The sequence below is a fragment of the Rhinolophus sinicus genome, chromosome 15 (assembly GCF_057876585.1).
Source record: "Rhinolophus sinicus isolate RSI-liver-muscle chromosome 15, RSI-T2T, whole genome shotgun sequence".
Taxonomy (NCBI): Eukaryota; Metazoa; Chordata; class Mammalia; order Chiroptera; family Rhinolophidae; genus Rhinolophus; species Rhinolophus sinicus.
This window is the reverse complement of record NC_142515.1, coordinates 49,166,080-49,181,028: the sequence shown is the minus strand read 5'-3', so window position 1 is coordinate 49,181,028 and position 14,949 is coordinate 49,166,080. Positions and strand designations below refer to the sequence as shown.

The window sequence follows — 14,949 nt, the reverse complement described above, 5'->3', positions numbered from 1 at the left end:
CAGCATAACTTAATGCTGTAACTTGATAAGGATATCACAAGAAAGGCAAATCACAGATCAATCTTTTTCATGAACACAGATGAAAAAAAATCTTACACACCAGATTAAACAGCATAATTCACATATACCATGCAAAATACATCAAAGGAAAACTATTGTAGCTATTCCGATAACAGCTAAGGAATTATGAAAAGAACAATACATCATGACAAAATTGGATTTAGTTCAGGAATGCAAGGTTGGTTAACTTTTGAAAAATCAATCAATGTAATTCACCACATTAACAGAAGAAAGAAGGAAAATTATACAAATCATTTCAATAGATGCAAAATGCATTCCATGCATATCTATGATAAAATTCCACATATACATAGGATAAAAACTCTTACAAAAAGGAATAGAAAAGGCCATATATAAAAAACCCATAGCTTATATCATACTCAATGACTAAAGACAAAACAAGGTTGCCTATTATTACCACTTCCACTCCACATAGTATTGAAAGTTCTAGCTAGGATAATAAGGCCAAAAAATTCCAAATTCAAATTGGTAAGGAAGAAGTAAAATTATCTCCATTCACACATTACATAATCTTATATGTAGAAAAGTCTAAAGAGTCCATTAAAAAAACTATTAGGTCTAATAAAAAAGTCAGCAATGTTGAGGATACAAAAATCAATCCTCCAAGATAAGTTGCATGACTACACACTAGCAATGAATAACCTGAAGAAAAAATTAAGAAAACAATTCCATTTATGATCGCATCAAAATGAACAAGATACTTAGGAATAAATTCAATCGAGGAGGCAAATGACTTGTACACTGGAAACTATAAAACATTGCTGAAAAAAATTAAAGAAGACATAATAAGTGGAAAGACATCCATGCTGACAGATTGTAAGAGTTGACATTGTTATGATACTCTACTTAATATTAATAAGATCCAATACTACCTAAAGCAATCTACAGATTTAATACAATCCCTATCAAAATGTCAAAGGTGTTTCTGTAGAAAGAACAAAACCTATCCTAATATTTATATGGAATTTCAAGGGACCCCAAATAGTCAAAACAATCATGAAAAAGAAGAACGAAGTTGGAGGATTCATACTTCCTGATTTCAAAACTTGCTACAAAGCTACAGTAATCAAAACAGTGTGGTACTAACATAAGGACAGGAATATAGACCAATGAATAAAAAAGAATGCACAGAAATAAACCATTGCATATATGGTTAATATATTTTTGATAAGGGTGCCAAGACCATTCAATGGGGAAAGGACAGTCTTTTCAAAAAATGGTATTGGGAAAGCTGGATATCCACATGCAAAAGCATGGAGTTAGACTCTTACCTTACACCATATGTAAAAATTAACTAAAAATGGATCAAAGTCTCAATATCAGAACTAAAATTATAAACTTCTTAGGGGGAAATCTTCATGACATTGGATTTGGCAATGACACCAAAAGCACAGGCAATAATACTAATTTAAAAAAAGAGGAATTGGATGTCCTCAAAATTAAAGATTTGTGTGCATCAAAGGACCCTATCAGCAGAGTGAAATGACAACCTATGGAATGGGAGAAAATATTTGTAAATCATATGTCTGATAAGGATTAATATACAGAACATACAAAAAATCTCTTACAATTCAACAACAAAAAAACACATAACCCACTTCAAAAACAGGCAAAGGACTTGAGCAAACATGTCTTCATCAAAGATGTGTAAATGGCCAATAAACACTAGAAATACTCAACATTACTAGCCATTGGGGAAATGCAAATCAAAATCACAATGGGAGTGGCCAGATGGCTCAGTTGGTTAGAGCCTGAGCTCTCAAAAGATTGCTGGTTCAATTCCCACATGGGATGGTCGGCTGCGCCCCTGCAACTAAAGATCAAAAAACAGCAACTGGACTTGGAGCTGAGCTGCACCCTCCACAACTAGATTGAAGGACAACGAATTGGAGCTGATGGGCCCTGGAGAAACATACTATTCCCCAATAAAAATTTATTTTAAAAAAATCACAATGGGATATCACTTCATACCCATTAGAATACCTATTATATTTTTTTAAATAGCTATTGTGGTGAAGATAAGGAGAAGTTGCAACTCTTGGACATTGCTGGTGGGAATATATAATCAAGGAGGCACTGTGGTAAACAGTATGATAGCTCCTCAAAAAACTAAATGTACAATTACCATATGATCCAGGAATTTCACTTCTAGAAATAGACTCAAAAGAACTGAGAGCAGAGACTCAGACACCAATGCTCATAGAAGCAACATTCACAATAGCCAAAAGATAGAAACAATCCAAAACCCATCAACGGATGAATGGATAAACAAAGCATGGTACATACATAAAACTGAATATTATTCAGCTTTAAAAAGGAATGAAATTCTGGTACCTGATAAACATAGATGAGCCCTGAAAACATGTTAAGTGAAAGAAGCCAGACGTTAAAGGACAAATGTTGTCTGACTCCACTTATACAAGTAGAGTCATATTTGCCTAAAATAGACAAATTCATAAAGACAGAAAATAGAATAGAGGTTACCAGGGAGAAGGAATAGGGAGTTATTGTTTAATGGGTACAGAGTTTACAGAGTTTTTGTTTAGGATAAAAGTTTGGAAACATACAGTGGTGATGGTTGTACAATACTGTGAATGTACTTAACGCCACTGGACAGTACACTTAAAAAGATTAAAACGGTAAACTTTACGTTATGTATATTTTACCACAATTTTGGAAAAAAAGTAATAGAAGAAAATTACTCTAGTTTGATAAAAATCTACAAAACACCTATAGCAAACATCACACTTAACGGTGACATATTGAAAGCTTTCTCCTCAATACCAGAATAAAAATAAGGATAACTACAAGCGCCACTTCTAGCAATATAATGCTGGGAGTCCTAGTCATTGCAATAAGGCAAGAAAAAATATATATGTATTAGAAAGGAAGATATGAAATGATTATTTATAGAAAACATGATTGTGTAGGAAAAAAATCAAAAAATCTATAGACAAACTATTAATAATAAGTAAATTTAACAAAGGTTGTTGGATATAGGTCAATGTTTTCAAAATCAGTTGTACTCCTAGAAATGAAAAAAAAATTTTTAATTTCACTTAAAATAGTATCAACAACCATAAAACACATAGAAATCAATCTAAAAATGAAGTGTGAGACCTCTCTACACAGACAACTAAAAAGTATTCTTAAAATGTATAAGACCTAGGTATACGGACAAGTATATTTCATTCATGGGTCAGAAACTCAGTAATATAAAGATGTCAATTTTCCTCAAATTGACCTACATATGTTTGATACAGTCTCAAATATCAATAAGGTTTTTGTGGAATTTCAAAAGTGGATTCTAAAATGTAAAGGGAAAAGCAAAGAGCAAAAAGTAAACAAAAGTGTTGAAGCATGAAGCTGGTGGATTTACGCTACTAGATATTAAGGCTACACATAGAAAGCTGTAGTAAATTATATTATAAAGCTTGTACTGGTACCAGGACAGTCAAATAAACATAAGAGAATTATACATTCATGTATGTACACCAAAAAACACACAACAAATGTTCATCAGAGCCTTTTCCATAATAGTCAAAAACTGGAAGCAACCCAACTGTCCACCAACAGTAAAATGGATAAATTGTGGTATATGCACACAATGGAATACTATACAGCAACGACAATAAACAAGTGTAACTACATACAACAGGATGGAGCTTACAAATGAGCTGAGTGAAAGAAAACATCACAAAGGGAACATACTGTATGATTCAATTACATAAAGTTTGAAATAGACAAAATGAACGTATGGTATTAGAAATCAGGACAGGAGTGACCTTAGGGAACTAATAACATTTCTGATCATTTCTTTTTTTCTTGGTTTGGGTAGCGGTTGCATGAGCGTGGTCACTTTGTCATAATTCAAACTATACACACATGATTTACATACTTTTCTGTATGTGTTATACTTCAATGAAAAAGCTGATAAAAGGTCCCAGTTGGATTGGCACCATCAGTGCTACTCACCACCATACTGCCTGGCCTGTCTTCCTACCCTCCTACCATGGGAACACAGTGCCAGTGGGCAGAGAGAGAAGCCACAGCCTCTGGGCACGGGGACCTTTCCTCCGGGAAGACTTCCAAGACTACCCCCTACCTCCTGTGAACCTACACAGTCCTTCTCATAGGAAACCTGCAAGCCTGTGAGCCTCCAGAATGCAGGAGTGGAGGGCAACAGCAACATAATAATAGCTATTAGCTGAGAACAACAATAGCACACTAATAATGAATTAACAGCATTTGTTGAGCAGGCGCTTTTTCTAAGCATTTTACATGCAATAAATAACTCATTTAATCTACTCAATAACCCTTTGAGGTAGGTACTATTATCAAACTGATTTTGAGATGAGAAAACTGAAGAATAGAATGATTCATTAAAGTGCCTAAGGTCACACAGCTAATAATTGGAAGAGCTGGGCTCAAACCTGGATGGCCTGGCTCAGAGACAGAAACACTCCCCTTGTTTAAGCGATGGACCCACAGATAAGACCTTGTGCATGGAGCCACAGCTATACCCACCCAGACCAGGCACGAATGAAGTCATGCTCCCCATCTCTTCCAGGCAGGCAATGCATCTATGTGTCTGTGGACAGAGATGAGGTGTGCATGGAGGTGTATAACCTTGTGAAGGCCCAGTTCTAAGATTAGAGGGCAGCAGACAGGCCCAAGCCACTAGACCTAAGCTGCTAACCTGGGGAAGCAGGCTGAGGCCGCAGTGTGGGTTTTGGGGGACGTCCCCTCCCAATACTGGGGAGGAGGGCTTGGAATCTCCTCCCGGGTCAGGCCCCTGCTAACAGCACTGAGGACCAAAGGGGAGGTGGAGCTGGGGGGGAGGGGCCTGTTCCCAGTCCCAGGCACAGGCCAGGGGCCCTCTGCTTCCCACCTCCAAGCCAGGGGTCTGGAAACAGCTTTCCAGACTTTCTTGGGAAGCCAGACTTTCTTGGGAAGGAATTCTAGAATCTCAACACCCTCCACCCCTCACCTGACACGTCGTATAACCAGTTTCTCCTTGGGTCTGCTTTTAAGTTCTGCCGCTACAATTTAAGCTCATTTCCCTTTGCTCTGACCTGAACACTCTCATCTCTGCCCAGAGACTTTCTTTGCTTTCCAGGGAGGAGGAATAGGGGTTCAGGGGTTCCTTTTGCCAGGTCTGAGCTGTTGTAGCCAGGTTCCAGTGACAAACACTTAAAATGACAGACCCCACAGCATAAGAAGAGAAAGTCAGGGTTACCCGTCCCCTACTTACATCAAACGGCGCTCCCCTTATCGTGGGCCAAAGCCTTGGGAGTCCTGCCCAGGATGCTGCATTGTCCATGGCGGCCAGAAGTAGCCCAGAGAGGGGGCCACCTTGGCAAAGGTGACAGCACATCCACGCCAGAGACAGAGTCCCAGTTCAGCAAACACACCTGGAAACCAGGCCGATGGGGCACAGCATGATCGGCCCGCCCTTACATTCAGCCATTGCTGAGGAGCATCAGGTGCACAGGCTTCAGGTCACCTGTATGTGAGCGCGCACAGGTACACGCACGTGCCAGGACGCATGCGCACGTGCCGGGACGCATGCGCACACACAGCCAGGGCCATCCGCGTCAAAGCCAGAAGGAGAGGGAGCTGTTAGTAGTAGAAAGAACTTCTAAGCCAGACAGGAGAAAAGACAGCAGGTAGGAAAAGAGAGATGCTGTGTCTCCACCCAACCTTTCTCCTCTGCCCTCTCCTGACAGGCAGGCTCTGCACAGCAGCTACCCCAGGAAGCTGTGAAACAAGCAGGTGCAAAGAGGTCACCTAGTTAACAGCCTCCCTCCCGCTGTATTATTCATGGGCTCCCTTCTTCAGGCCTGAGCTCCAGTTTCCAACAGCCCTCAGGTTAGGCTTGGCAGATAAGCAAGCACGGTGGGTGTAGTCTGCAGTAACCCCCACTCTTTACACACCATGCCCTTCTTGTCCCCTTCCTAGGGTGCAGCCATCCCTATGCCACTTGTCACACGGCACTTTGAGGAAGGGGAGAGTGATGGGGTTAGGGAGGTAGAGCAAAGAAGGAAAACCTTAGCTGAGTCAGGCATGAGATACTGAAATTTCCAAAGGGAGCTAAGGGCTCTCTCTCTCTCTCTCTCTCTCTCTCTCTCACACACACACACACACACACACACTCACTGTATTGGCTCTCCCAAATATACGGTCCTCTGCATAAGTGTGACAGCTCATGGAAAACAGGGGTCCTGGTTTGTCTGTCGCAGTACCTTAGTGTGCTTTGCACAGTGTCCTGCAAACAGTAGGTTCTTAATGAATATTTGTTGACTTGTACACTTTCTCCAAAAGATTCATATCAACTGATAGAGTGGGCATAAGTCATCAAGCCATTCAAAGATACTGCTGGCTCCAGTTTCCAACAGCCCTCAGGTTAGGCTCGGCAGATGTTCATGTTATTGAAATATCTATCTGTACACATCTTGCAAATCCAGCACAGGTCAAGTCATAGTGATACATACACACAACATATAGTGATAACTAATAAATAATTTACCTATTTACTTACTTATTGTGATTTCTATATATCACAATACATTTTGCCAAGCACTTTCATATATCTCATGAGAGCCCACAACCCCCTGAATCAAGTGGAGTGACCAGAAGGGATGTTCCCCGCTATTTCACAGATGAGAAAACTGTGGCTTAGAGAAAGAAAGCACTTGAGCCAACACATGGACTGTAACGGAAGTCATCCCGTGCCTGTCAGAGGTGTCTTTCTTCACCGTTCACACGTCTTCCTGCCGCATGGTTACCATGTGTACAGCAACATGAGAAACTACAAGATGAATCTGTATTCATCCATTGAAGTTACTCAGGCCAGGACCCAGAGTCCAGGCTGAGGTCACCTGGCCAGAAATACTGAAGGTAGTTCATCGGCCAGGCTGGCCAATAGCAGGGGAAAAGGTGTGGGGCTGGGATTAAATCATAGGAGTCACTGCATTCGACCCCCTGGTTTTACAGGTGGGAAGAGCTGTGGGACCTGCTGGGGTCCTGAGGTCCAGGCAAGTGCAGAGGGCACTGGACTACATAGCCTTCCCATATGGGGACGACCTGGTCCAGGTGGATGACCTGTGGCTTCTAAGCTGGTGAGATGTCCCCTCGTTCACTCCCATGGATGTTTAAATCACTGCCCAGTCTCATCTCTTAAATATCTGGGTGCCATAGGCAACTGAATGACTAACTCCAGCCCTGGGGCAATCACAGGTGAAGTCCAGGTAGCACTATATACACGTGACAGGCCTAGATTGAAAGTCCAGCCCCATCGCTACTGCTGTGCAGACCTGAGGTAGGTCACCTGTCCTTTCTGGGCTGTTTCCATATGTTTAGTCAGGGATTTGGCTCTGGCTTTCCCTAAGTGCAGTGCAGGGTGAAGAACAGAGTGAAGATAAAGGAGTCAGACGTCCTTGGCTCAAATTCCACCCCACCACCTGCTAGCTCTGTGACTTTGGGTAAACTGCTTAACCTCTCTGTGCCTCAGATTCCTCATCTGTAAAATACAAACAACAGCAGTCCCTATCTCATAGGGGCTGTTGTCAGGACTTAGTGGGGAAGTATATGTGAAGGGCTAAGCCCAGGGCCTGGCACACAAGTGCGGGATAAATGTTTCTCATTATTATCATGAGCCCTGATACTCTAAGGCTATGACAGAAGTCACACATAAACTGGTCATCCATGGGTCTGTCAAATGCAACTTGCGGAAGAGTTTTCCCTACAAGTTCCACAAGGGCAGGAGCCACTGACAGACCCCAGGGACCTCCAGCAGTGCCTGGCACACAGTCAGGGCTCAATAAATATTTGATAAATGATTGACTGGGCTCATGGTGTTTTTAAATGTTTGAATTAGCTGCTAACGTTTAAAATGGCTTTTGTCTATTTCCCCCACTTCAATACTGTAGCCACCAGTCACATGCGGCCATTGGGCATTTAAAAGGTGCTGAGTCCAAACTGAGATATGCTGTAAATGCATAATACACGCCAGATTCTGAAAACTTAGTACCAAAAAAAAAGAATGTATTATAGTTCATTAATAATTTGTTACATTGATTATGTGTTGAAATGATACTATGTTGGATATACTAAAGTAGGTGATCAGACATAATTTCACCTATTTCTTTTAACCTTTTTTTAAGTGGCAACTACAACATTTAATACTATGCATGTGACTTGCATTTGTGGCTTGCGTTACATTCCTATTAGAGAGCACCGCTGTGACTCTCAGCACGAATCCCCAACAACTACCAGATACAGCCTGGTTCACAGGTGACGTTCAGTACTGGTTGACTGAATGGCTGAATGTAAGTCCTCCCCAACCGTGGACGTGGGACCCTAAGACAAAGGAGGATGGGTTTGGAAGGACCTCCTGCCCCACTGCCCGGTATGTGCCGGTTTTCCAGCGGCAGCCCAGCTATCTGTCTCCCTCTAAGATAAAGCCTCAGGCCTCCACAGAAGGGGCAGAGGGAGGCCTGTCATGGAGTTCGGTCACCACTGGTTCCCTGGAGATGACATCAGCTCTCTTGGCCCCAGGAGAACAGGTCAGTATCAGCCTCCTTTCCCAGGTAAGGGCAGATCTGAGCAGGAGAAGGGATGAGGAAGGCTGGAAGAGTTAAAGCCGTGGGGAAGCCCGGGGAAGGATGACAAGGATGACAGTGCCTGTACTCTGTAGGGAAGGACAGAAGAAAAGCAGGGCAGAGCTTTTCTCGGGGGGACTCTTAGGGGTCCCACTCCACCTTGACCCAATCCCTAGGGAAGCCAAGAAAAGCCAACATTTCTTGGGGACAAGACCAGTGATACAAATGGATGCCCAGACATGGTCCCAGCCACCCCTTTTGTTTTCTCTCCCTTTACTCCCTCTCTCTCTTGCCCTCTCCTCTACTTTCCTCCCTCCCTCTCTCGCTTTCAGTGGCTCCCAAATTACAGCCTTCTTTCAGAAACAGACACAATCAAGGTGGTACACAGAGCCCTTGTCACAAATGGCATCTTAGGTCCTCTCCAAATGGAGAATCGCCTTTAAAGAGGAAAGCCATGCCGTTAACAGCCTGCCTTGGGGAAGATGCATCTCCAGGAAGGCATGGGCCGGAAAAGACTCCGTCCCTCTTAGGCTGATCAGCCAGTGGGAGGATCTGGGTGACTGATTGCAGCCCTGGGTTGCTGGGTCCAGGAGACAAAGCCTGCCTGGCCTCCTCAACACACCTCATGCCGGGGTGGGAGTAGCCGGGCTCTGCCCTTGATTGGCCACCACCAGTCCTTCCTCACCCAAGGACAGGGTCTAGAACAAGCCCACTCCCGGATTCTGAGCCTCAGTTTCCCCACCTGTAATATGGTAGGTCTAGCCAGTCTCTAAGGACCCTTTCAGTCCTTGGAATAGTGGTCACAAACTCAAAGGACTAAAGGGGCCAGAATGTAGTACACACAAGTTAAGCGGGGTCAAATGAGAAACAACAGGGAATGGTGGAGACTGGGGAGAACGGAAGGCTATAGGTACCCCTAAATCTAGAAGGACTGCAGGCAAAACTCAGACGTGTGACAGTCAGAGTGAAGTCAATAGTGGTTCCTTCTGGGGTGAGATAACACTGCCTGGGAGGGGGAAGAAGGAAGCCAGGCACGAATGCATCTCAATCCAGGTGTGGTTACACGATGTGTGTGTGTGTGTGTGTGTGTGTGTGTGTGTGTGTGTGTAAACATTCACCACTTTCATTTAAGATCTATTTACCTTATTGTATGTATGTAATCCTCGAATTTTTAAAATACAAATACAAATAAATAAAAGAGACAGTTGCAGCTCAGCCCCAACCAACAACTGCCAAGGGGAACATCGACCTACAGTTGCCAGTTCTAGTCTGAGATGTCAGAAATGTAGGTTTTTAGACAAAAATGCTGGGGTATTTTTTTTTTAATGTTGCTAGTAACATTCAAAATGGAAAACCACAACCGCATAGACATCTTCAGGCAGAATTCAATTTACGAACTCATAGACTGTCAAGCTCTCAAAATCTAATACATGACGAAATCAAAAGTGAGAATAATAAAGGCTACTATATTTTACATATGTACTGTGTGCCAGGCACTGCACAACGGGCTTTCTACACAGTTTTCATCTTATCAATTCTCATAGCAAGCCTATAAGTTAATTGGAAAATTATACCCATTTAACAGATGAGAAAACTAAGGCCTGGGCAAGGTTACATGCCAGACCAAGGCTTCAGAGCTCAAGAGTGGAAGACCTGGTGTTCAGTGCCAGCTCTGCCTGCCTACAAGCTGCCTTACAAAAATCACAAAGGGAATGGGTTTATGATAATAATAGTAACCAACAGTTGTGTGGGGCTTTGGACTATGGAAAGGAAATATAAAAAATATGAATGCTAAATGTGAGCCTGCTGTGTCATCCTTGGTGACATAGCCTGAGGCCCCTGAGGCTGAGGACAGAGTTTTGATATTCCCATTCCCCTTGGCAATACACTGAGCCATGCAGACTTTCACTGCCAGGGTGAGACAGAACCCCAGAAGGACGAATCCTGAGACCCAAATCCACAGCCCAGCAAGGAGAAGCGGCTGCGGCCCGCCTCACTCCCCAGGACAGAGCCAGATTAAATTTCACAGTGAAAGACTAGAAAGCTGTCTCCATGTGGCTACTTCTTAAATACGCCAGGTTTCTCACTGATACCATTCTAGCCAATAACATTGGTAAGAATATGCATTTTCCTCCCTATGGGATTCAATAAAGCTATTTTCACATTGAACAAAATAAATATGGCCCATAATCCTTTAATTTTTCAGAATTCCTTCTGCACAAATGATCACTCACCACTGTGATAGATATTCAGATCAAGATAAATTTCCAGCATTCCAGAAGCACCCAGAGCCACAGTCATTACACCCTGGAGTAACCATTCTTCTGACTTTTGTCACATAGATGGGTTTTGCCTTCCGTTACCCATTTTCTACAGGGCCTGCACGATTCAGTTCTCTGTAGTCCCCACCACTCTCTATTGTCTTACATCTGGCCCTGCTCTACTCTTTGCTCTGCCTCCCAGGCATGTGAGGCTGAAACCTCTATTGCAAGAGCCTAGAATATGGCAAGATGGGCATCAGCTGGCCAGTCTTGAAAGGAACCAACATGAACAGTTAAAACTGACTATAAGCACACCAAATGCCTGGTGTAGTCACGACCAGTTAATGATGGGGCTAGAGAAGGTAGTGGAACAGTCACCTGGCAATAGCCCATTCCGTCAATGAACAGTTATTGAGCACTCACTCCACCAGGGTGGCAGGCACTGAGGATAAAAGAAGAAGTAACATACAGCTTGTGCTAAAGGAGCTCACTGTCTAGATGAGGTGTCAGACCACTGCAGAGGAGTAAAAAGCACCCTGGAAGAACACTGAAGGAGGGAGGGAGGGAGGGAAGGAGGGAGGGAGGGAGGGAGGGAGGGAGAGAGGGAGGGAGGGAGGGAGAGACAGGCTGGAGAGGCAACCACCTCGTCCACCCACCCCAGGAGTCAGTGAAGGCTTCCGGGAGTTAGTGACTCCTAGGCAGTGTCAGTATTACCCACATACGTGCATGAAGCTGGGCACAGAAGGACCTGTTCTGATCCCCACTTCTTTTCTACTGGAGGCAAAATACTTCCATCCTGAAATAACCCATCCAGCACGGCCCAGCTTGTGAATGACCTTGCTCATGTAGTAATGGACAAATAGGATTGTACCAGTGCCAAGAAAAACTCAAATCAAGGCTCGAAATAAAAAGAAATAAATTTTGGGGTGGCCGGTTAGCTCAGTTAGAGCATGGTGTTAATAACACCAAGATTACCGGTTCGATCTCCGCATGGGCCACTGTGAGATGAGCCCGCCTTAAAAAAAAAAAAGAATTAAAAAAAAAAAAAGCAACACTCTAAACTGACTTTGAAACCAATGAGTTCAAAGGCAATTAAGTTAATTTTAAAAACCGTCTTTACATTTTAAAATACTGAATTTTTTGTTTCAAAGTGAGGTTTCAAGAAAATCAAGGCATGTATTAGTTTTAACTCATTGATGAAGGAATGCTTTCACATTAGCATCTGTTTATAAGGCCCATGACCATGCTAATCCATGGCCCCCACAGCTCCCACTCTGTACTCTAGTGGGATTGTCCCTCTTCCTGGCAAGGAGGCCAGGCTAGACGAAGTACAGTCACCTTTTGGCAGGGCTGGGAGGCATGAGTCAGGCCATGACTTTCATCTGTGACACCATTGGCCCCACCAGATCTCTGATCCAAATCCTTCCAAAGGCCTTCAGGTCCCCAACCTTGAGGGCTTCGGGGTTGCCATTATTCCCCAGAGGACCAGGAAGTGACCTGCCTTGGCATCATCCTCATGTCTTAGGGTTGGGGGCCTCCCTGGCCCCAGGACAGAAGTGGGTGGCCAGCCAGCTGGCAGGTAAGAGTGGGGCTGGGTAAGATCCTCCCCTACATAGGCTCCCGAAAGTTAGCATTTATGCAGTTCCCCCTGTCCTATGGCCACTGAGAGGTGTTAGCAGTGGGTCATTCCATCCACCTGAGAGGGACAGGGAAGTGGAGGACAGTTACTGAATTCCTTCCCCTTGAGGGACAGCATCTACTCAGCCCCAGGCCTCCTGGAGGCAGAGCAGCATATCCACCTTCCCGGAAACCCTTCCTCTTCTGCCCACTTCCTACTGGCCCACATGCAGCACATACAATGTTTTAATTGCACAGAAAGCTGAGCTGCTATCTGAATCTGTTTAAAGGTCCCTCAAACACAAATGCCTCCTGGCAGTCATTAGCAGGGGATAGCTGCAAGGATTGACCACAGTGGACTGTTACACCTACCCTAGTATTAGTGTCCAGAAAAAGAAGCTCCAGTCTCGTTCTCATCCCTCCATTCTTATCCACGGCCCTATTCCACACTCTTTCCGCACCAAGAAGCTGTGAAATGCTCATTCCCTAGAAAGTACTGTGAACCAGGACTTCCCAAACTTCACTGAGCAAACAAATTACACAAGGATCTTATTGAACACAGATTCTGAGTGAAGAGGTCTGGGGCGGGACAAGAGAGTCTGCCTTTCCAACCCCGTCCCATTTCCAACCCCGTCCTGGGTGCTGATAATGCTGCACGCCCCCGGGCCACACTCAGAGCAGCCAGGCTCCACCAGACCTTCACCTTCCAGAAGTATGTGCATTTTAAATTAGGACTTCAGAAAGGTGCCCTTTAAAATAGTAAGCTCCAAGAAATGAACCTCAAATGGTGAAATTGCTTGTAAGGTAGCTTGTTGGGTGGGGGAGCTTTGTGGGAGGGCAACCAGGACCATCTGCCAACATATCCCTCAGATCAAGGCCTTTGTAAGCAGCCGTGAGGAGCCCAGCTGTTTGGGGGTCAAGAAGGCCAAGACACACATGTATGGGGACCAGAATGCCAGCTCTGGGGCTCCCACCCCCTCATTGCTCCCCTCAACCACACATAGCAGGCCTCTGGGTTCACACCAGTCACTTCTACAGTGCCACCTTTACAGGGCACGGGATACTCTCGCTCTCTGCCAGAAGGCACTCTGCCTTCTGACCCTCCCCAGCTCTGGGGAAACAGCAGCATGCATTCCTATTCCCCCAGTGAAGGGGACCCTTTCCAACCCCGCTTGGGCAGTGACATCTGGTCCCCACCACCATGGGTGCTGACCACAGTGAGCCAACCCCTGCACTACGAACCAAACATTAACTCCAAGCCAGCTCTCCCCAAAGAGGGCTGACTCATCAGCACTTCACACCTGGCCCCAACCAGGCTCTTCAAGCCCAGCCTAATTCTTCCCTGTGCAAGGGTTTGACTCCACCCAACACACACAGACACAAACACATTTACACACGCGTGTGCACACACATAATTCTCATGTGCCTCTCCAGCTTATTTCAAAATCCAAATTGGGGTGGGGGCGCTTGATAAGCAGCTGAAAGCCAAGGGTCAATGCCTGCTCTGGTCTGAGAGGGCAAAGTACATCGAAGAGGCTGGCGCTGCTTTCTGAATTACTGAGGAGAGTAGGAGTGTGGTACTACCTAGGAAAGGCTAATTTCCTGTCAGTGGGTTGGTGACAGCGCTAGGGCTGAGCGATGGGGTCGCAGTGGGCCCGCGGCCAGCGACGAGTGCACCTGATTTCCACTCGCGGCACAGAGGCAGCGGCTCCAGGTGCCCGCCCTGAGAAAGCAAGGCACCAAATGCCCAGCGGCTAGTGCCGCCACCACTTTGGAACGCGCGGGTTCTGCACACATCCCAGGCTGACCTACAGGGGAGACGAGGGGCAGAGCTCCTGAGAGCAGGCCCCCGGGACGGCCGGCACCACTCGTGGCAGGCCTGCAAGGGGACTGGGAAGGCGGAGCGCAAGCCGAACGAGGCTTCCTGCTCCGCGAGGGGTGCGTCTTCCCATAGCTGGTCCGGATTTGGAGAGGTTGTGGGAGTCCTCTGGGATCGGTCTCTCGTGGGCACTGACAGGTGAGGAGGGTAGGAGAGAGCTACGTGACTTTAGGTCCCTCCAGCGCCATTGCTCACCCGCGGCGGAGGTGCGACCCACCCCATTCCACTGCCCAAATGGGGATCCAGCGCGCAGAAGGGGACGGGATTGGTTCCCAGCGCCGTCTTTACCCCCCGTAAGTCTCCCCATCCCAGACCCAGAGCCTCTCTCAGGCGCCAAGAACAAAACACCTGAGTGTTCGTGGGTCCGGGACCTGGGATGGGGAGTGGAGCGCCTGTCCTTCCAAGGCCAATGCAGAGGGAATTCGAGTTCCCTGGAATCAAAGTTGCCGCGCATTTAGCCGCGGGCTCCAAACCGCACGCATCACCCAGGCCAGGGGCCGGGGATGGA

At 45.5% G+C, this 14,949-nt stretch overlaps 1 protein-coding gene across 1 annotated transcript in view; it reads right to left on the bottom strand.

Moving 5' to 3' along the window:
• Window positions 1-14,949, bottom strand: part of CDH23 (cadherin related 23) — a 393,436-nt gene that overhangs the window by 377,992 nt on the left and 495 nt on the right. The window lies entirely within an intron of this gene.